This window comes from Acinonyx jubatus, chromosome A1 (assembly GCF_027475565.1).
Source record: "Acinonyx jubatus isolate Ajub_Pintada_27869175 chromosome A1, VMU_Ajub_asm_v1.0, whole genome shotgun sequence".
Taxonomy (NCBI): domain Eukaryota; kingdom Metazoa; phylum Chordata; class Mammalia; order Carnivora; family Felidae; genus Acinonyx; species Acinonyx jubatus.
The window spans coordinates 205,860,492-205,882,111 of NC_069380.1; the positions used below are offsets into that span (position 1 = coordinate 205,860,492).

Here is a 21,620-nt window from a genome sequence, read left to right on the forward strand (position 1 = left end):
CAAAGAGGAGATGGGCACCGTGGTTCCCAACTGATTCACCAGATGAATCATCTGGGGAAAGTTGTGAAAAATACAGATTCCAGAATCAGATTATCCTGAGGTGAGAGCCAGGGAACGGCCTTTTTGCCAGGTCGTGGAAGACCAGCGGATGCTTTCAGTGTTTGCTATGGGCCAAGCACTGAGCTAACCGCTTTACACACCTCACCTCATTTCCTCCTCACGCAGACCCCACCTGCTGGACACTCTTTACACTCCTCCCGTTTTAGGCCTGAGGAAACAGAGGCTTTCAAGAGATTAGGTACTGTGTCCAAGGTCACAGAGCCCATGGGCAGTCAGATCAGGACTCACTGAGCCTCCAGACTTTGACCTCTTACCACTGGACATGCTGTGCAAGGGCAGGGCTCAGGGAGAAAGTGCCACTTACTGGCTGCACCAAAGGGCATTACCAGGCAACCAGTAAATGAGGCAGGCTCTAGGGAGTGAAGCGCCCACCTCACAACATGCAGAGGCTTCCCCAGGCTGAGGGGGACCAGAGGGTGGTTTCTGGACTAGAGGACAGAGGGCATAAAGCAAGTCAAGGCCCCAGAACACAATGGACACCAGCCCACAGAGGCAGGCTGCAAACACCACAGAAGGCTGATGTGCAAGGTAGTGTGTGCATGGCCTGGACCAAGGCCCTGTCAGTGTAGAACCTGAAAATCTGGTACCTTCACAGACCTTCAGGACCTGATAAGAATATTAGATGCTTGAAAGTGCCCTGCTCCCCCAACAGTCACAAAATTCAAAATAAAAACAAAACTAAACAATAAATTAAAGGGAACTCAACGAAGCTCTACCTTTTTCTCATCATCAGGACTTTGATTTTTTTTTTTTTTTGAAATATCAAATACCAATTTCTTTCAACCTCCCTAAACACGTGCTTTGTCTGCACTGGGACACCACCTTTTAATCACTGCTAAGGTTCCATTCTGCTACATCTTTGTCATCAATTAAAGTTGTCTTTATGGTAAATTATGGTAAACACGGTAGTGTGTATGTAGGAAGGGGGAAATTTCCTACCTCAGTTGAGACTGGGGTGTCAATATGATAAACATCAGGCTAACATGACAAATACGAGACATATTCCGCCACCATCTCACACACACACACACACACACACACACACACACACACACACACTCAACATAACGGCTCTGAGAACCTGGAACATAAAGCAGGGATCAGAGAATGAAGAGAAGAGAATATCTGTGGAAATCTTTGAAGAAAACTGTGCTCTGAACTCTTTTTCCCTCGACCTTCCCAAGGTGTTTGAGGAGTACACCATGAGGGGTCTTTGCTGGATCCCCTTCACTGAGCCCAACATGTCACAGAATTGGGAGGCCCTGCACTGCCAGGGACTGTAGGAGCCAACGAGGAGTCATGAGGGAAGCAGGTGGCCTCGGATTAAGGAGGCTGGAAGTGGATGGCCAGCTGCCGTGCACTGACAGAGGCAGCACAAGTCTGAGTCAGACAGAGACCGAGCCATGTCCCTCCAGGCTCCAGCGGGAGAGATGCCCTGCAGGGATCTGTGGGGATCCCATAGAGGCTCCCATGAGGGAAAGCAACTGCTCTGCTCCTTATCTCATCTTCCCCACCCCACTCTATCCTGCCTCTCTGGCAGGGGAAAGAAAAAGTCATTCATTGGTGAGTGGGGAAGGAAGATAGCTGAGGCCAGGATAACTCTGAGGTGTTGAGGGTTGAGGGAAGATTTGCTGAGAGGTCAAGTGAAGAATGTTTATTGTTACAGTGCAGGCTTTCTGTCTTCTGAATAGAGACTATGTGACTGAAAGGAACTCAAGATGGCCACTGTGCTGTCAATGAGCATAGAAGGCACAGCCTGCCTGATTTTTCATCTGGGTTAAGGAAACATGAACACTACCACCTCTAAATAAAGTTTAAAGGTACCAAGGGAAGCAAAACTAAAGTTGTGTCTTGAATATATCAAAAGTAGTACTTGTTCAACATATTGCTCTAACATTCATCCGGCACCTACTTTTTGCCTGAGACCATGCTAGGGAAATCACTCACTATCTTACTTAAAACTCAAAAGAGTCCTTTGAGGAAGTATAAACCTCCTCATTTTTTCAGACAACTAAGGCTCAGAGAGGGTAAGTGATTGAGCTGAAATCTGAGCCCAGTTGTGGTCTCTACTACAAGTACCACAGTGCCCTAGGATGGGAATGCCTGCAGCATCCTGTAAAAAGATTTCCCCGTTGAAGCGCTGGGGCGGTGGGCATACTGGTGATTTGTTCTGCTCTAGAATTGCAGAGACAAGGCTTGCCATCCATGTATAGACAATGTATATGCTCCCGGGAGGTCATCTGATTTGAATCGCGTTTCAGGCAGCAGCAGGGATGCACACGCATGGAACCACTCACATGCTCATAACTCATATCCTCCATATTATTCTCATATCCTCCATATCTCATCCTGGAGAGCTGGCATGAAGGCACATCACCACCTCTAGTCAGCAGATGCCAATCTTGGCCCCATTGGCACCATGCTGGAATAGACTGGACAAGCCACAAACATCCAGAATGGCAAAATATATACCAAAGAGTGTCTAAATCAGCAGACAGATCAGCAGAAAAGGGAGAGTTTAGAATTTTACAAAAAAATGCTGTTTGAAACCACCATGAAACATAGGCTGTGATAGGGATAGGGTCCTTCAGTGATGAGGGTCAGTGTTTGAAACAGGAAAACCTCGTTTCCATCAATCTTTAACCTAATGTGTCAGGACACTGGATAGGTGACTTTTTTTTTTTAACTTTTCATAAAGTCCCAATAAATTCAGTTCAAACTAACTTGTAAATTTCCAGGCAATCCACATGTCACTCCCCACCCCCAATCCCCCAAGCCCCTACCCCCTCCACCTCCCACCTCCGGAAACCACATAAACATATCAACAGAAGCAGGTTCCTCTCAAGGACAGGCTGCTGCATTCTTCAGATTACTAAATCCTCATGAAAAGCCACCATTGTCCTGGCAAGGCATTCACGCCACCCAGATTGACTGAGTCTCCTACCGAATTGCCCATTTCAGGCCAGAGGGGGCTCCCAGACAGCCTCAGGGAGGTAACTGCACCAGTGCATGGGGGCACGGTGGGGTAGGGGGAAGGTCACTAATTTATCTTAGTGGGGTGCTAACTTTGAAGCACACTGAAGGCTACTTAAATGTTAACATTCGAAGGGGAAAGCACAAACACCCAGCTTTCAAGCCATCAAATTTTTCTTTTAAGAGATAACCACTTCTGACTCAGAAGACAAGTATTAAAAATAAAAATACCCAATCCAAACAAAATCCAGACCAGCTCTCCACCATCCATACAATCTTGGTGGTCTCCAGGTGAAAGAAAGTTGTGTGTGTGTGTGTGTGTGTGTGTGTGTGTGTGTGTAAGTACAGCCCAACACAGGTTTTCTTTCTTTCTTTTTTTCTAAACAGTTTCTTTTCCCCACCTTTCAGAGGTTAGCTGAGTTATACAAATTCATCTGACCAAAGTAAATCCCAATGTATAAGTGATGAAACAGTCTTATGAAAGATAAAGAGAGATATTTAATTAGCATGAAGAAGAAAAAAAAAAACAACCCAAACAACAATCCTCTCACCTAACCTTGGATTCAGTAAGAGGAAAATTGTCTTAAAGAATTTAAGCAGTGAAACATAAGTCATGACACTGCTGCATGGTTTAGAAGTTGCTCGTTCCTTCTTTCTTCTCTCTGCCAAAAAAAAAAAAATTGCAGGAGAAGGTTACAGAGAATGAACAAAATTAATGTTCTTTATTTATATTCAAAGCTAAAATGCAGTTGTTATAGCCAGAGCATAAGCTGAAGACAGGAGGTTCCAAGGCTCAGATTTTGACTCTTCCCTCCTGCCAAGGTCTCTTCATTAGAAGCCACTTCTATGTCTCATTAATTTGCCTCTGCTTTCAGTCGGTGACTCACCCATGGGAATGAGCTGCACCCAGCCAGCTCCTCGAGGAAAAATGCCTTTTCTGCCCCTGGTGGGACTCCTTTTGTGTCAGTTGGAAAAAAATCAGCTGTACCTTTCTGGCTCTACCAGGACAACGCTTAAAGAAAACAGAGTCGGACCAAACTGTCATTCTAATTCCTCTTCCACAATAACATCTGAGAGATAGAGATAGAGAGAAGGAGATTTAGAATGGGAGAGGGCAGAGATGTTGGGGGAAAAAGGGAGGCAGGCTTTCTCTAATTAAGCGTCTTCAGCTTTTTGCCTCTCTCTCACCACTAACTGAAATACTAAAAAGGTGGAGAGAGGGATGTGATACCATCTCAAAAAGGATTTGGGGGCTTAAAGAGTTCCTTATTTGTGTACATAGACACAGCACATATGCATGGCTGTTAGAATATGCTGTAGTCCAACTGCAGTGAAGGTAGAACTTCAGCACTGAAGGACCGAAGCAAAACACGAAGTCTGGGTTATTCTTTTTCTTTCCTCTTAATTCTCATCCTTGTCCAGACAGCATTCTGCCTTTACTCCACACCTTTGCATCCCAAGATCATCTAAGGAGAAAAAAAAAAACAACCCACCAAACCAACAAAAACCAAACTACCCTGGATTTAATATAATTTTCAAATGTGGAACTCTTAAAAAAATGGTATCCATGATGGTTTAAAATCAATGTGCTTGTCTTCTGTCTCTGCATCTCCAACCTGAAGCCTCTCTTACTTGTTTTCCTTGTCCTTCTGTGCTATTTCAGCCAGAGGAATGAACTTTGTATTGGAAATTTTAGGCCAGGTGTGAGGTATTAACCTTGGCAGAGATACCAAAGATTAGTTTAAGAAAAATATAAATCGGCAGAAGGCAATGCATAGATGTTTCCCCAGGAACAGGATTAACAAAGAAAAATAAAAGAAAAAGACATTACATCCGGCATATTTCAAAGTCATGAGGAAACACATGGATTGTATAAAGAGTAAGATCCAAGTTGGCTCAATTCATAAAGAATTAAGGAGGCAGCAACAAGAATATGAGACAACATGGGGGTGCCTGGGTGGCTCATTTGGTTAAGGGTCTGACTTGGACTCGGGTCATTATCTCATGGTTTGTGAGTTCAAGCCCTGCGTCGGTCTCTGTGCTGACAGCTCAGAGCCTGGAGCCTGCTTCGGATCCTGTGTCTCCCTCTCTCTCTCTGTCCTTCCCCGGCTCACACTGTCTCTCTCTGTCTCAAAAAAGGAATAAATGTTAAAAAAAACTTTAAGACTATGAGACAACATGAATACAGCAACAACCTTCCCTTATTCTGCACTCCACCTGCCCCCAACACACACACACACACACACACACACACACACACACACACACTCTACACAAATGCCTTCTACAAAGCTTCTTTGAATACTTTTATCGGGGTTTTCTCTTCACTCACCACTGACAGCCTCACCCCCACAATCCAGTCTTTGCACCAGCCGACATGGCCCAATTGCACAGTAGGTCTCCACATCACTCCAAACATCTTCATTACCAAGATCTCCAGCTGTGGAGTTGTCTTCACAGACTACCATCTCTCTGTCTTCTCTCTCATTCCTTATTCCTATCGAGCCTAACCTTCCACATCAAGGCGTCCCTCCTATTCTTTTCCTTTAGTCCCTCTGGTTTCATTTCTATCCCTATTCAGCCTAAACTTCAAGTCACTTATTTCAACAATGCCCTGTCTAGATGATCTTATTTGAACTCCTGACTCTGGGAATTCCCCTGCCTCTCCATTCTCCATTCCCCTCCAAGAGCAATTGACACTCACTGGAAAGACCAATTCAGTACAAATGCCCATTCTTTTACTCCCACGGCCCCTTCCTTGTGCTTGAGACCCTCTTCCTGCAGCATTTTCCAAGGATATTCAAAACTCATCACCATATTCCTTCCATGTATCATGATTTTCTTGCAACTTTTATTGGTGTCTAAACCCACCTCTTTCTCTACCTATCATCAAACTGTAGTGCCATGTCCGGCTGATTTCATCTCCACAATAATTTTTAAATAATTCTCTTCCTTTCAGTTGCAGTTGGTTATTACCAAAGTCCCAGTTCATTCCCACACAATCTCTGCTTAGCAGTTTCAAAAGACCTCATCCTGCTCACCTAACCCTTAGCCTCCCCTTTCCATTCATTCAATCCTGCAATCATTTCAGTCCTCTGAAGAAGCCTTCAGTGGCCCTTGTTAACTACTGACTGAACTACACAGCCCACAGCCTGCACAAATCCTCTACGACAAAGCCCCAACCTGCTTTTCCAGTCTCATCCCATGCCATTCTTCCATTTTTAGGCCAAAATGGAAACACACATCGTTTTCACACCTCTACACTTTGGTCAATTCCCATGCAGCCCTATCTGGCTTTCAAACTTCTACCATTTTTCTAGGTTCTTCTTAAATGCCATCTCTTCCATAGAGGTTCACTGGTCAGTGATCTTTCTTCCCTTCAGGCTCCTCAGTAGTAGATTGTTGGGTCACCAAGAGTGAATTTATCTCACTCTGCTTTGGAGTTTACTTCTATACTTATCTATATTGGAAGCTTCTTTAGGAGCCTTATTTTTTAACTTTGTATTTCTACAGGATTTGGAAAGTGCCTTCCATAATATAGGAATGGAATAAATACTTGTGCAAAGGAAAAAAAAAAAGAGTAACACAGCCAGCTGGATCTTGCATTTCAGTTTTCTAATCTGCTCTTAATTGGGGGAGGTGGTAGGTGGGAGGGGTGCTGTAGGTCCTTTCACCTCTCTGGGTCTTGTTCTCTTGAAAAAGGAAAGCTTTTAACTTGAAGGTCTCTACATAGTCTAGTTCAAATGCAATATAATTCTTCTGCTAGCTGAATAAATTTGGAAAAATACTGACAAGCTGGGTTTCCACTTCCATAAGAAAAACCTCCCCAAACAGGTAGTTCCAGGAACTTCCAATCATAGCATTGTCACCATCACGGCTGACTATATATAATCGTATTTAATGGGGAAAGGTCTGGGGAGCAAGGTTGTGATCTCACTGCCGTCTGACATCTCCTAACCCACTCACCCCCAACATTTTATGTGCAGATATTTAAATTGCATCTTGTTTCCCCAAGACTTAAAGTGAATTCCATGGAGTCCTCCTTTCAAAGTCTTATTGAGTCTGGTGAGAAATGATGACGGGATCAGGGTCTGCCATTATTTATTCTTTAATTTCATTTCCTGAGTCAGTCTCACCTCTCCCTACTCACACAGTCTGAGGGTAAATGGTGACCCCTGGTCTCACAGTGGCATTTATTTATTTATTATTTATTATTATTTATTTATTTATTTTTGAGGTAGTTCCTACTGCAAAAGGCCATACGAAAGCTCTGCCATTTTGCTAATGAAAGGAAACATGTTTTTGCTTTATCCTTTTTTGTAAACCACACATCAAATGACAGAGTGAAGGGCATATTTGACTCTTGCCGATGATACTGAACATAATGAATATGCTGAGTTTGTAGGATAAATAATATATATGAAATATTGTTATTATATATATGCATACTAATGTGTCATATTAACACTACCATATTCATCTAAAAGAACAGGAAGGAACTGGAGGAAGTAAAACTCTGGGAAAGTCGCTTGAGACCGACGGCCCTTGGTAATGAAACTTTAAGGCAGCGCTATATTACTTACTGGTATTTGCAAAGTACTTTATTCTCCAACATGTTCTCATTTAATCCAGGCGATGGCCTGACCGAACAAGCAGAGCAGGTGTTATTATACCCGCTGAACACAAGAGAGGACTGACTCCCAACCTACTTGTCAAATGGCACAATGGGAAGCGTCAGAGCCACCAGCCAGGAGTCCTGGGTCCTGGTCCTGCCATCTTGCCACCATATTGTGCTGCCCATGAAGGCCACGTGGAAAACATTAATTCCAAAGCTGCCTTTTTGAAATGAGAAAAAGAAGGCACAGACTATGCCAAGGCCTCCCAGCTAGCTAGACAGAGAACGGGTGAAAGCCAGACCTTGTGACTCCCCAGCCAGCAGACTCTTTCTGCTTACCAAAATGGAATAAATTACATAAAAAGTAAATGGTTCTGAGGAGGTATTTATCATGCAGGACCAAAGGCATTATTCACTTACAATAGTGCATGTAAATATTTAAACTGTGAGAAAATCTTCATGATGGCTGAGCAGGCAGGATTACTACTTGAACAATTAAGAAAATAATATTAGCCTATGAGTACGGTGCTTATTGCTGCTTTCCAATCAAATTTACAACATAGGTAGCTTGATAAATTTAGTGATTTTATATATTATATGTAATATATGTAATGATATGTATTATATATTATCAAATTTAGTGGCCACACATATATAATTGGATAACATATAATACAGTGATATACAGTCAACTAATGTAGTGGCTGTTACCTAATGTGGGCATTATATGAAAGTGATGAATCATTAAATTCTACTCTTGAAACCATTATTACACTATGTGTTAACTAATTTGGATTTACATAAAATTAAAAAAACAAGAAGACCCTTCCCACCTTTGCCTGCCTCACTTATCCTGTGAAACTCAAGCATTCTTTCTGATAACTTTACCTAAACCAATTAGAATAAAGCCTTTATGTGTGCTTTGGTAAGTGTTCTGGGCATACCTCTATCTTATCCCTCACCATGTTTTATTCACGTTACCTGCCCACATCCTCTGTCCAATTAATCAGAATGCAGCTGGTTAAGAATTTTCACTAGTCATCAGTGACAATGAGTTACTGATTTAATATGGGAGCATCTGAATACAGATGTCATTAGTGGTGGTAACTCACATAAGCAGCACCTCTTGTAGAAGACTACTTAGCTTAGCTGGTTGATGCATTTAAAAAATCTATTCAGGAGCACCTGGATGGCACAGTCCATTAAGCCTACAACTCTTGATTTGGGCTCAGGTTATGATCTTGCGCAGTCGTGGGATTGAGCGCCCTGTTGGGTTCTACGCTGGGCATGGAACCTGCTTTGGGATTCTCTCTCTCCCTCTGCCCCTCTCCCCCGCTCATTGTACTTTCTCTCTCTCTAAAACATAAATTAAAAAATTAAAAAATAAATAAAAAATATAAAAACTCTATTTAATAATCCTCATCTTTGTCATTTTTCCATCTTTGTAAAACCGCCACTCTGTCTTTATTTCCCCTTACATTTTCATCATAAATTATGCCACTCCTCCTTACTCCCAGTAGGGTACTCTTAGTTTCATAATCTGATCATCTATGACAACAGTGAGACATTTTTCTTTATAACTTGAAATTGTTTAATATGTCTTTAGTGGTGATTTTGTGAATAAATCTGTTTCCGCTTATGAAATCGAAAGTCAAGTATTTGATTTGTTGGGCTCAATATTTGCCTTGAAAACACTTAATAAACCATGATGCACTTAATAAAAATTACATAAATAGGTTCAGATTGTGCCTTATTTGAGAGTTAATGCTTTCAACAAGTACTTTTTTTAAAGAATAAATGAAATGGAAATGGCTAAATATTTGATAAGTCTCAAAGATTAGTAATTGTCTTCTCTCCGCCTTTTGTTCTGCATAAACTTTCCCAAACATACCCGACATGGGGCGTTTTTCAAATGTTATTTTTTTAACACATTCTTTACACATGTTTACACATTTTTTTCTCTTCTACTGCTCTGACCCCACTGCCGCCATGCCTGCCAAACCCGCTAAGCTGTGTGCAGGTAATCTACCACTGTTTCCAGTGCCCAAAGATGCGTCACCAACGTCGCACTGTTGCATACACTGTGTCTGGTGAGTTTGGCTGCCTCTGCCACCTCCCTATGCACTGCCCTATGAACCTTCTAGATCTGGCTCCCACCACAGGGCACTGCCACCACTCCCACTGGATACTTTCACTTCTACCAATGCCAAGACATCAAGGTTTTGGAGGTCGCAGTTTCTCCTGTGGTGACACAGGGAACACTGTCCTCTGCACAAAATGTGGCTTTGTCCTCAGTGTCTCCCAGGGTTTTCACTTCCAGTCTCCTCTGTCCCCAGAACTTAGATATGATTTCACGGAGGAACCAGCTAAGAGCTGCCACCCCTTAAAGGACCAGGGGCACCTGGGTGGCTCAGTGGGTTAAGAGTCTGACTTTGGCTCAGGTCATGATCTCATGGTTCGTGGGTTTTAGCCCCATGTTGGGCTCTGTGCTGACAACTCAGAGCCTGGAGCATGCTTCAGATTCTGTGTTTCCATCTCTCTCTGCCCCTCCCCTGCTCACACCTTGTCTCTCTCTGTCTCTCAAAAATGAATAAACATTAAAAAAAAATGTAAATGACCAGGCTTCTTACTAGGGCATACTTGTCCTGCCTCATTTATCCTCTGTGCACACGGGCTTCTGCAAACGTGCTCTTAGAGGCACTGTTTGAGGCATATGAATCAGGAATCCAGCTTAGGCTAAGTCTAAGGCAAGACATTCTATACACATTTTTGCCCAAAATTTTGTCCAGGTGCAAAATGAATGTGAATGTTCAGTTGTAGGCATTGCACACATGGTCCTGAATTTATCACATCACAAGCAGATTCTCAGAGTACATTTTTTGGCTTTTATTAATATCCTTTCCAAAAGGACAGTTTTCTATGAAATATGATTTTTAGAAAACCTATACAATTAGAATATTTAAAAAAACATTTCAGCATGTGGTTGTAGGGGAAAAGCAGGAGAAGCTGGCATGGAAAATCTGAACATTCACAGGATTCGATCCAGATGACATCAATCATTAAGGGAATTACTTAATGGCCATTCTCATGTACTTGTTTTGTCACTGTCTACCCAGCTTTGATGTGGATACACCAGCTTTGCTGTCTTTGATTATAAACGGAGCACTACTGGAAAATTGGGAGTTTGGAAAAGAGAAACAACGGTGATTGAATGAATGTCAACAAAGACTACGTAAGGAAACACTTAAGGAGATAAATGTCTATATTTACGTGAAATATTATTTAGCGTAAACTCACATCTGAAATGTATACATGTGCATGCATATGAAATAGCTACTGATAAACAAATATTTCACTTTTACATATGACATCTATTAAGCATTGTTCTGTGAAAGACTAGACATCGAGGGCTAGAAAGAACTGGAACAAACCATATAATCCATTTGCCTCCATTTAGGCAGGTCCTCTACATCGTGCATGAAATCTTAGATGACGCACTCAAGCGGTTCTCCAGCTTGGCGAATTACTGGCATAACCACACAAACTATCAACTTCATCTATGCCTATCCTTATCCATTAGCATCTCCTTGGTGTTCTGCAGGCAGGCATAATTGCAGATAGATATATTTCATGCTTTTCAATCAATAAACATTTATGGCTATCCTATGTGTAAATGATCAGGCTTGATGTTGCAGGGAATTTGAAGAAACTTGTAATACCTTAATTTGTATTTCATTTACCTATCTACCTATATACACACACATGCATATACATCTGTCTATATATATAAAGCACTTTCACACATGCTATTTCATTGAACATTCACAACAATCTCTTCCAAGGATGAAAAAAGTAAAGCTCAAAAAAGGTAAGTGACTTGCCCAAGTACACACAGTGGCAAAACTGAGCTTGAGTTGAGGTTTCATGATGCTTAAGTCCAAGTTTACTATATATCAACTTTCCCTAAATGTTATAACTTCTCATAACCTTGGTCCCTACCCCATAAGGAATTGACAATCCTGGGGCAAGCTAAAATACATTCACAATGATTGAAGGATGATATGATGAGGGATAAAGAATGACAGGAGCTCAGAGTAAGGAGGGATCAGTCACTTCCAAATCAGTTCATTTGGAAGAGTTCATGGAAGAGGTATAATTTGATTTGGATTTTGAAAAACCAGTAAAATGTTCACAGATGAAAATGGGAGAAAGGACATGCCATGAAGAGTTTTTGAAATTGGAAACAATAGGAAACAATAGCAATTGACCTTGATTGGAATTTAAGGCTTGTGACAGGGTACAGTGGAAAATAAGCTTCACATTAGAAACTGGGATCTGATTATGCAGGTCCTTGAATATTCAGAAAACTGTTAGGTACTCATGGAAGATTTTAGAGCAAGACATCTCTGGAGTTCTATAAAACATTAGAGGAAGAAGAAATTAGAGGAGAGAGACCACTTAAAGGTTTACTACAAAGTTCAAGTGAAAAAAGTACAAACTTATTCTAGGGGGATGGCAGTGGAAATAAAGAAGAGGAAAAGTCCAATTGAAAGGATTCATTAATTGGATACAGGGGCTCTAGAGAGAAAACAAAGAAGATGCCAGGCTTTTGTGCCTGAAAGTGTAAGCACAAACAAGATAGGAGGAAGCACTGATGTGGGACAAAACACAAGAGCTTGCTTTGGGGTATTTTAAGGTTGTAGTTGGAGTGCCACACAGTAAGACATACAACAGAGAGTAGAAATGAAACCAGGTCATAGATGACAGGTCAAGGCATGAAATATAAATCTGAGTGACATCTGCCTAGACATTACTAATGAAGCATGGGAATGAATTAGGAGGTTACAAAGGAACATATTAAGAGATTACATGGGAGGAGAATGGAAACAAAAGGACAGGAAAGAGAAGAGGAGTACAGAATGACCTTAAAAATGTTTTAATTTAATTAATACAGGCAAAGAAGTCAGAAAGAAGACTGAGGAGCTGTAAGAAAGGGAAGTGGGGAGAAGGAAAATAACTCTTAAAGGAAGACAAGACAGGAAAGAGAAGGCAGGAACTTCAAGGTTGCAAAAGCAGAATAAAGCCACAGCGTAAGAATCTCCCTCCCCCAGTATCTCTTGAAATCAGCAAAATGACAACATTAAAAAACAGGCCTCCAAAATTCTGCAGCAACAACCAAACCAGAGACGGGGATAGCCTTAGGCCATAAATTTCAAAAAGTATTGGCCAATGAAAGAGACTGAAAATTCTGTAATGAAGTGACACAGTTCATCATGGCAAGGCTCCTAACACTATTTCAATCCCTTGCAGCCATATAGGCATACCAACTAAATCCATGAACACCTCATTAATATCTCAAAATAGGGAGAGAAAGTTACTGAGAAGCTAACTCTCCAAACGGGAAGTCACAGAAAATGTTGGAACATATTGGAAATGAACAACCAATTATAACCTCTTTAATGGCACTGAAGGCTGTAAGACTAAAACATGAAATTGAGGAATAGGTTCCAAGTTTGAGGGTACACTCCCATGTGACTAGAACACTCCCTCAACTCAGTGAAGAAAGCCCTTGCACAATTAATAAACACTTAACAACTTTAGAAATGACTTCTGAGCCCTGATACTCGAACAAAATATGCACAATATCTCACCTAGGCTCTGTCCTGCCCTGCCATCTTATAGAAGACATGGAAACATAAAAGACCAAGCCCTAAAACGTGGTTTGTCAGGAAAATAAATGAGTGTCAAAATGAAAAGGAGACAAGAAGACACCTGTACTATATTAGGGCAAATAACAGGTCTGGACCAAGAGGACAGTTGAACAAGATGAAAATTAGCAACCTGGCAACTAGTCACATACAAATAAACTCATACACACACACACACACACACACACACACACAAATACAAAAGATAAAGAAACCAATTTGGATACAAAACAACTAAAAATCAGGAGGAAATTGTTCACAAGTGCTCTGAAATATAGAAAACTTAATAAGAAAAATTTAGTAAAACAAGGGCTCCTAGTCAAGATGATTAAGCAACAAAATGAAATAAAGGGCTAAGTTACAGAAGCAAGAAAACAAATCAAAGAAGAAAACAGAATCATGTATGATTAAATTTGAGAATACAAGAAATAAACTAAATCCACCTAAAAATAAACTTCCCAGGATATAGGAAAGTGAATGCAAATTCAAAACATAAGATAAAAAAGTAGAGACAGATGTGATAAAAAAGAAGTTAACTGATATACAGAATAAAACATTAAATATGGATGCAAAAAGTATTAAATAATATGATACAAATAAATTTTACTGGAATGAAAAAAATTCCACCCTACAGATCACATCACCTTGGGTTAAAATAATAATAATAATAATGGAGACCACTTATAATGCTAAGATAATGAATTTCTACATAATTCTCAGATATCTAGATAGAAAAAAACCTAATCACCATGAGGGGACAATCACAAATTGACCTCAATCTTCTCCACAGCAACATTTGATGCCAGAAGCAAATGTAAAAATGTCTACAAATTTCTGAGAGAAACAACAGTGTGTCTTATAAATATCAGAGCTAGGCAAGATATGGGTAATAATAAACAGACATTTTCAAATATAAAATAATTACTACAATAGGGTTTTTATGAGTTTTTTTCTTATTTTGATTTTTCAATGCTAAGAGTATAAGATTGAGAATTCATTTATATAGAGTAAAACTCATACATTTTAATGTACAGCTCAATGAATTTTGACCTGGGTAACAATCATCCTGATCAAGATTTAGAATATTTCAATCACCTCGGAAAGTTTCCTGGTATCTCTTTCCAGTAAATATCCCTGTATTTTTTTTCCTTATTTCTATCACCATAGATTAATTTTGCCTGTTCTTAAAATTCGTATAATACAGAAGTAATACAGAATTGCTATTTTATCTAACTCGAGCTCAAAATAGTGTTTTTGTATTTCATTTATGTTGTGGTGAATGTCAGTAGTTCTTTTATCTTTCTTTTTCTTTCTTCCTTTCTCCCTTCCTTCCTTCCTTCCTTCCTTCGTTCCTTCCTTCCTTCCTTCCTTCCTTCCTTTCTTCCTGAGAGAGAAAGAGCAAGCCAGGGAGGGGTGGTGGAAGGGAGAATCCCAAGCAGGACCTGACACATCAGCACAGAGCCTGACATGGGCCTCAAACCCACTGTGAGATCATGACCTGAGTGGATACCAAGAGTTGGCAGCTTAATCGACTGAGACACTCAGATGCCCCATTTCTTTTTTTATTTCTGAGTCCATATTCCAGCTTTTCAGTTCTAATGGACATTTGGGTTTTTCTAATTTGGGACTCTTATAAATAAAATTGTTATGAACATTCTTGAAAAAGTCTCTCTGTAGGATAGATGCATATATTCCTTTCCTTTGGCAATATTTTTAGGAATGGAAATATTGGGTTATAGGACAGATGTATATCTAACTTTGAGAGTAAGAAACAGTCTTCCAAAGCGGTTGTTTTATTTTATGCTCCCACAAGAAATATATGAGAATTGCAATTGCTCCACATCCATAACAGCAGTCTTCTTAGTTTTAATCATTTTGGCATCTTATCATGGTCTTAATTTGCATTTCTCTAATGACTAATGATGCTCAATACCTTTCATATGTCATTGGTTGCTCATAAATCTCTTGTGAGGTGCCTGTTCAAGTCATCTGCCTTTATTTACTTAGATCATTGTCTTTCTAAAATTTGATTTGCAGGAGTTGTTTTACATTGGGTATCAGTTCTTAATCAGATATATGTTTACGAGTACTTTTTTCTAGACTGGGGCTTGGCTTTTTACTTTCCTAACCAATGTTTTTTGATGAACAGAAGCTTTTAATGTTGATAAAGTCTGATTTATCATTTTTTATTTGATAATTTGTGCTTTATGTGTCTTGAGAAATATTTCTCTACCTCAAGAAAAATATTCTCCAATCTTTCCTTTAGGAAGAATTACAATCTAAGCTTTCACATTTGAGTTAATTTTCACGCATTGTATGAGGTAAAAAAGTTTTTTTTTCTTTTTTTTCTCCAAATTTTTATTTAAATTCCAGTAAAGTTTTTTTTTTCCATATAGATGTCCAGTTGTTCCAGCATCATTTATTGAAAAGACTTTCCTTTCTCCATTGAACAGACTTGGCATCATTTAAAAACCTAATGGACTGTATATGTGTAGTACTATTCCAGACTCTCTTTTCTGTTTCATTAATTTATTAATTTCTTTGTCTACCTTTAGACCAACTACACTGTCTTAATTACTGAAGCTTTATAAGTCTTGACATATGATAGCACAAATCCTTCCATTTTGTTCTTTTTCAAGGTACAATGGCTATTATAAGTCCTTACATTTCTATATAAATTTTAGAATCAGCTTGTTACTCCAAAACACCTGCTGAGATTCTGATTAGAATTGCATTCAGTCAATAGGTCAATCTGGGAAGAATTAACATCTTCACAATATTGAGTTTTCTATTCTGTAAGCATCATATATCTTTCCACTTTTTCCACTTTTTTAAATTTTCTATCAGCCGTGTTTTGTAGTTTTCAATATACTGATAGGTCTTGCATCCATTTCATTAAATAGGTCTTTATAAATGGTATTTCCTTTAATCTTCCAGTTCTTTGTTGCTAATAAATGGAAGCAAATGATTTTGATATATTGACTATGTATCCTTTGAACCTGATAAATTTGGTTTTTAGTTGCAGTGGTTTTTAATTTTTTTGTAGATTCCATTAGATTTTCTTTGTACACCAATCTATTATCTTTGAATAGTTTTACTTCTTCCTTCCTATGTTTATACTTTTTACTTTTTATTTTTGCCGTAGTGTACTGGCTATGGTCTCCAGTACAATGTTGATTTAAGTGATGAGAGGGAACATTTTTGCCTTAAAGGGAACCCCCCCCAATCAGGTTTTATGTTAGCTCTACGTTTTTGTAAATGGTTTTATAAAATTGGGGAAGTTTTCTTCTATTCCTACTTTTCTGAGAGTTTGTTTCATGAAGAGATGTTTAATTTTATCAAATGCTATTTCTGCATCTATTAATATTATCACATAGTTTTTGTCTTTATTTTTCAATGTGGTAAGTTATTGATTGATCTTTTAATGCTGTGCCAAACTTGCATGACTCTACTTGGTCATAATGTTTCATCTTTCTTATATATTACTATTTGCTTGTATTTGTTTAGAATTTTTTCATTGACGTTTATTAGGTTCATGGGATCTATAATTTTCTTTTTTGTGCTTTCTTTGTCAAGTTTTGGTATCAAAGTTTTTCTGGCCTCATAAAATGAATGGGAAAGTATTCCCTCTTCTCTTATCCTCTGAAAGGGTTTTAATATTTGTATTTTTTCTTATTTAAATGTTTGGTAGTATTCACAAAGAAGCCACTTGGGTCTAGGATTTCCTTTGTGGGGACATTTATAATTATAGATTTTAATTCTTTAACAAATATAGGAATATTCACATTTTATATTTTTTACTTTTGGTAATTTCATAAAGTTGTCTTTTTCAAAAAATGTCCATTGTTCCAAGTTGTCAAAAGTATCACCATAAAATTGTTTATAATATTTCCCTTATCATCTTCCTAACATCTGCAGGGTGTGTACAGATATCACGTAATTTATGTTTCTCTCCTTTTTCTTGATCAGTCTTCCTGTGGGTTTATTAATTTTATTAATATGTTTTAAAAAAAACCAACTTTTGGATTTTCTCTATTTTTGCCTATTTTCTATTCCACTAATTTTGCTCTTTTCTTTATTATTTCCTTCCTTCTACTGTTTTTGTTTTACAAAAATAATACACTGATTTCTTTTTAAGAAGGGATAAATGAAGGAAAGAAATACATTCAATAGTGTTAAATCTTTATAGCTATTAATAAAAAGGATGAGAGATAAAGACATTAAAATTGGCAAATAGGAGATAATTTGTGACTTTCAACATGTTTCATTGAATAAAAGACCCAGGGTCAGACACATTTGAGCTCTGGTAATGGAATCTGTAATTGTCTTTTGACCATCCAACATATGAACCTAGTTTCCTTTATTTGAGAGCTCCCCCTGCCACCTCCCAACACACACACACACACACACACACACACACACACACATAGAATCACACAATACATGAAATGAGGCAAAACCTATTTTCCGCTATACATGGAAAATTCCAGAAACTTACTTTCCCCGGAAACCTTGTTGCTAGGGACACAGGCCCATGACCTAGGTCCTGGCAGTCATACATACCTACCTCATATAAGGGGACCACAAGAAATCCTCCCTGGTGGCAGCAGGAGTTGAAGAAATATTAAGCTCCTGGGACAGTGTTGAGAGTGGTGCCGATGAGGGCATTCAGTGTCCATTTGGCAGTGTTGGCAGTATCAGCAGTAAAAGCTACAGTGATGCCAGAAGTTTACTCACCCATCCACTTCTGGTTGGATGAGAGTCACTCCGAGCTACACTGCCCTAAATCTATGTCTGTAGACTTGCCTGGGGTTCTGTGAACAACCTAACAAGACGAACAATTCATTTACTGTTGAAATCAGCCAGGCTTAGTTTCTGTTGCTCACATCTAGGAGTCCTGGCTGTTATAGGCTGAAGCCAAGCTCTGCAGATACCAGATGGGTGACTTTGACAGGTTGTGCAAGATTCTTGAACATCTTTTTCCTCCACCATTAAATGAAAGAAATGGTACTCACCTCAGTGCAGTTATGATTATTAATCAAGATAATGTATATAAAGTATTTGATACATACTTAGTACTGAAAAAAGTTAATTCTATAAAAATTAAAATTTATCAGCCCCTATAAAACATTGATTCAATCTCATTTAAAATCATCATTGAATCATACATCATAGATCACAATGGCTAATAAGAAATTTGGGGGTGGAGATAAGCAGCAAGTCTTTACCCTCAATATGTCAAGAATAAAGAAAGGCAAGCATAAGATGCTAACTCAGGGGGGAGCAGGGTTGAGATAAGAATTTTTTGTGTGTGTCTTTTTAGGAGTCTGAAGATCTGAGCTTGATTGTAAGATAACAAGTAGGAACTAATAAAGAAAGAGCAATTTGGATAGAAAAAGACTGCTGACAAAAGTTCTTTAAGGATCTCAAGGTTCTGGATTAGAAATTATCTTTGGTTGTAAAAGTAAAGAAGATAGAGAATTTTACATACCAGGTACTGTAAAACACAAAAAATAAAAGTATTATCCAGGTGGGGCTAAGTTCCTGTTTAAGTTAAATCTATACATTCTCTGTATCTTGTCATCATAAAATTGAATTGTTTATTGAAAAAGGCAAGAAGCTCTCCTGTGATTTTCTGCTTTTAACCACAAAAGTTTTATAGTTATCTCCCATGGAATGTAAACCTTGACTACAAAGCTATGAAAACTGCAAATCTTCCTTTACATAGTTGTAGTAAAAATTATATTTGGGCACTTTATGTTTGTTATAAAAGTGATTTTTGCTAGAATATGTTTGTTGTAGTAAATGGAATTTTACTCACCTAAATTATAATGTACACATCAGTTTTGTGTTGATGGTGACCAACTGTATGAAGTCACTAACTGCATTCTCTAATTCACTACTATCTATAGGGCAGACCCTTTTGTCTTGCTTGTCTCCTCAAAAACTTATTTCTAAAAATTAAATTCATGATTCTAATAGATTTGCTTCTAAACACAACAAGAAGCTTCTGTCCCCGTTTTCTTTCCTTTCTCCCTCCCAGAGAACAGTTTTGGTAGATCAATGGGATGACAGCCAGACTAAAAGGGATTAGGAGAAAGCAGTGAGGAAATGGAGTCAGGCAATTAGACTCACTTTAAACTGTTGGAGGTAACTGATAGGGCAGGGAGATAAAGATGCTAACTCAAGAGAGTAGAGAGTTAAGATAAAAACATTTTCTGAGATGGAGAAGACCTGCATTTATAAGACAAGGAATGAGCAGGAGCCCATGAAGAAGGAGTAACTGAAAACTCAACAGAGAAAATAAGATTAATGAAACAAAGTCTGGGGAAAATGAGGAAAATACAAGATCAGGGATATATAGTGTGAGACTAGTGTTTGAAAGAGGGAAGGATATTTCTTCCTCTGAGAGAAAAAGAAAAGGAACAGATGATAAAAATTTTAGAATGGCTATGAAATCTCATGTTCAGACACTTTTAATATTCCATTGAGATACAAAGGGCAGAGATGTTAGTTTGAGGACTGGAGGAAAATAAGAATATTGTTCAGAGGAGGATTCTATGGAGAAGCAATGAGTTGAATAAAATAATTATTGAGCAGCAGTGAAGACACAAATGAAATGTCAGTGGTGGCAATGAGCAGGTTCCTTTAAGTTTTCTAGCCACATGTGGGTGTAGAGAATCTCTAACAGTCTTTGAAATATCAGGGACACTGGTCATCCTGTGAAGCTACACAGTATTTGAAAACACCCAAGAATAAAACAGAGCCACAAAAATCAAAATAACAGAGCTGGGAGTGACACCTAGGAGACAGTGAGGCCCACATGTTGACCTCCACGCAGAGGAATGGCTGGATGACCCACTGGCAATACTTGATGATAAGAAAGTGTCCCTTAAAACCTTGAAAATGAAGTATCCCTAGCATTTTAAATTGTGAAATCACAACACACAATAGATCAGAACAGAAATACCCATCGCCATCTTAATGATCAGAGTGGATGCAGGCCTGCTAGACCAGATAATGTGATCTGATTAAATATATTAACATATTTAAAGAAAGTATCAACCAGACTAAGAAACAGAGAGAGCACTGCCTAAGGGAAAAGGGTACCTCTGACAGTGTGCTTTTGAGTTTTCTGGTCCCATTGGCAAGATCATCCCTAAAATGGAGTGAGGAGTGGTCTTTTTTGCATTCCATTCAATGGTTCAATCATTTGATTTGGGGCCGACCAGGAGACAGTCTTAACATAATTTGGCTTCCTTCAATTGTAAGTCTTTGTACAGGGAGACAATATGCAAGTCCTGAGACTTGAGTATCCTGGTGACTGTGATAATTATTTTTTATTGTAAGCATATTAAATAGTGGCCAGTTTTACATATCAGTTATATGAACTTAACTAACATACCTTCAAAAGCTAGGTCACTGGGTGAGCTGATCATGGGTTTCTAAATCTTCAAGGCTGAGGCTACATGGAATTCACCAATGTAAGGTCTTCAAGTTTTCATGGGTGACAACAGGCTGGCCTTCCCCTGAGAAGAAGTCATGTCTACAAAGCTTTTTCCATTTTGAAACAAAAATCAGTAGATAATGTATTGAACTAGGTGTGGTGTGTTTTTCAGCCTTACTTTCCATGTGGATGGTCTTTTCATGCCCTCCAGATGGCCCTGGATGGCAGAGTCCCTTACAGCAAAGGGAAAATGCCCTGTGGTTGGCAGGGCAATTACACCGCCAAAATTAGGTCAATAGCATTGTGTACAGTCTTTAAAGAGCTAGTAGTCAGCAGTTTTTGTTTCTTTCTCTCTTTTTCTTTTTCGGTAGAATTCCAGGCTGATGACTCTAGATTGGACATCTCTATTTCCATAAGAGCATAGTTAGCACTTTGCAGGTAATACCCAAAAGAGGAGCCTTTCCTTCAAAAGGTCCACACAAGCTTGCTCCTTGAAAGGTCTTCCAGCCAAAAGGTACAAATTTCTCTCCAGGATCTGGCAGGTCTTGTTTACTTAAGGAAAAAAAAAAAAAGTTTGCCAGGCAGGTGGAATGTCTCAAGGAAGTGTTTCTGTTTTTAATCTTGAATGCTGGTATCTTTGAAATCTTTGATATCATGGAAGCATCACAGTTTTCTCTAAGTCCTTTGCCCTGATAAAAGATAAATACAGGATGTTTTGCATTTTCTCAAAATGTGCATCCATCTGGATGTCCTCTCA

General features: G+C 38.9%; 1 long non-coding RNA gene across 5 annotated transcripts in view; it reads right to left on the bottom strand.

The window, feature by feature from the left end:
• Positions 1-2,912: 2,912 nt before the first annotated feature.
• LOC113604176 (uncharacterized) overlaps positions 2,913-21,620 on the bottom strand; it is a 244,736-nt gene continuing 226,028 nt past the window's right edge. For 2 of the 5 annotated variants that reach the window (XR_003426042.2, XR_008289780.1), the window contains 2 exons: positions 3,981-4,163; positions 2,913-3,755 (listed from right to left, as the gene is read on the bottom strand). This is a non-coding gene — a long non-coding RNA (uncharacterized LOC113604176). The remainder of the gene's footprint in view (positions 3,756-3,980; positions 4,164-21,620) is intronic. The other 3 variants (XR_003426047.2, XR_008289770.1, XR_008289777.1) reach the window with 2 other exon arrangements.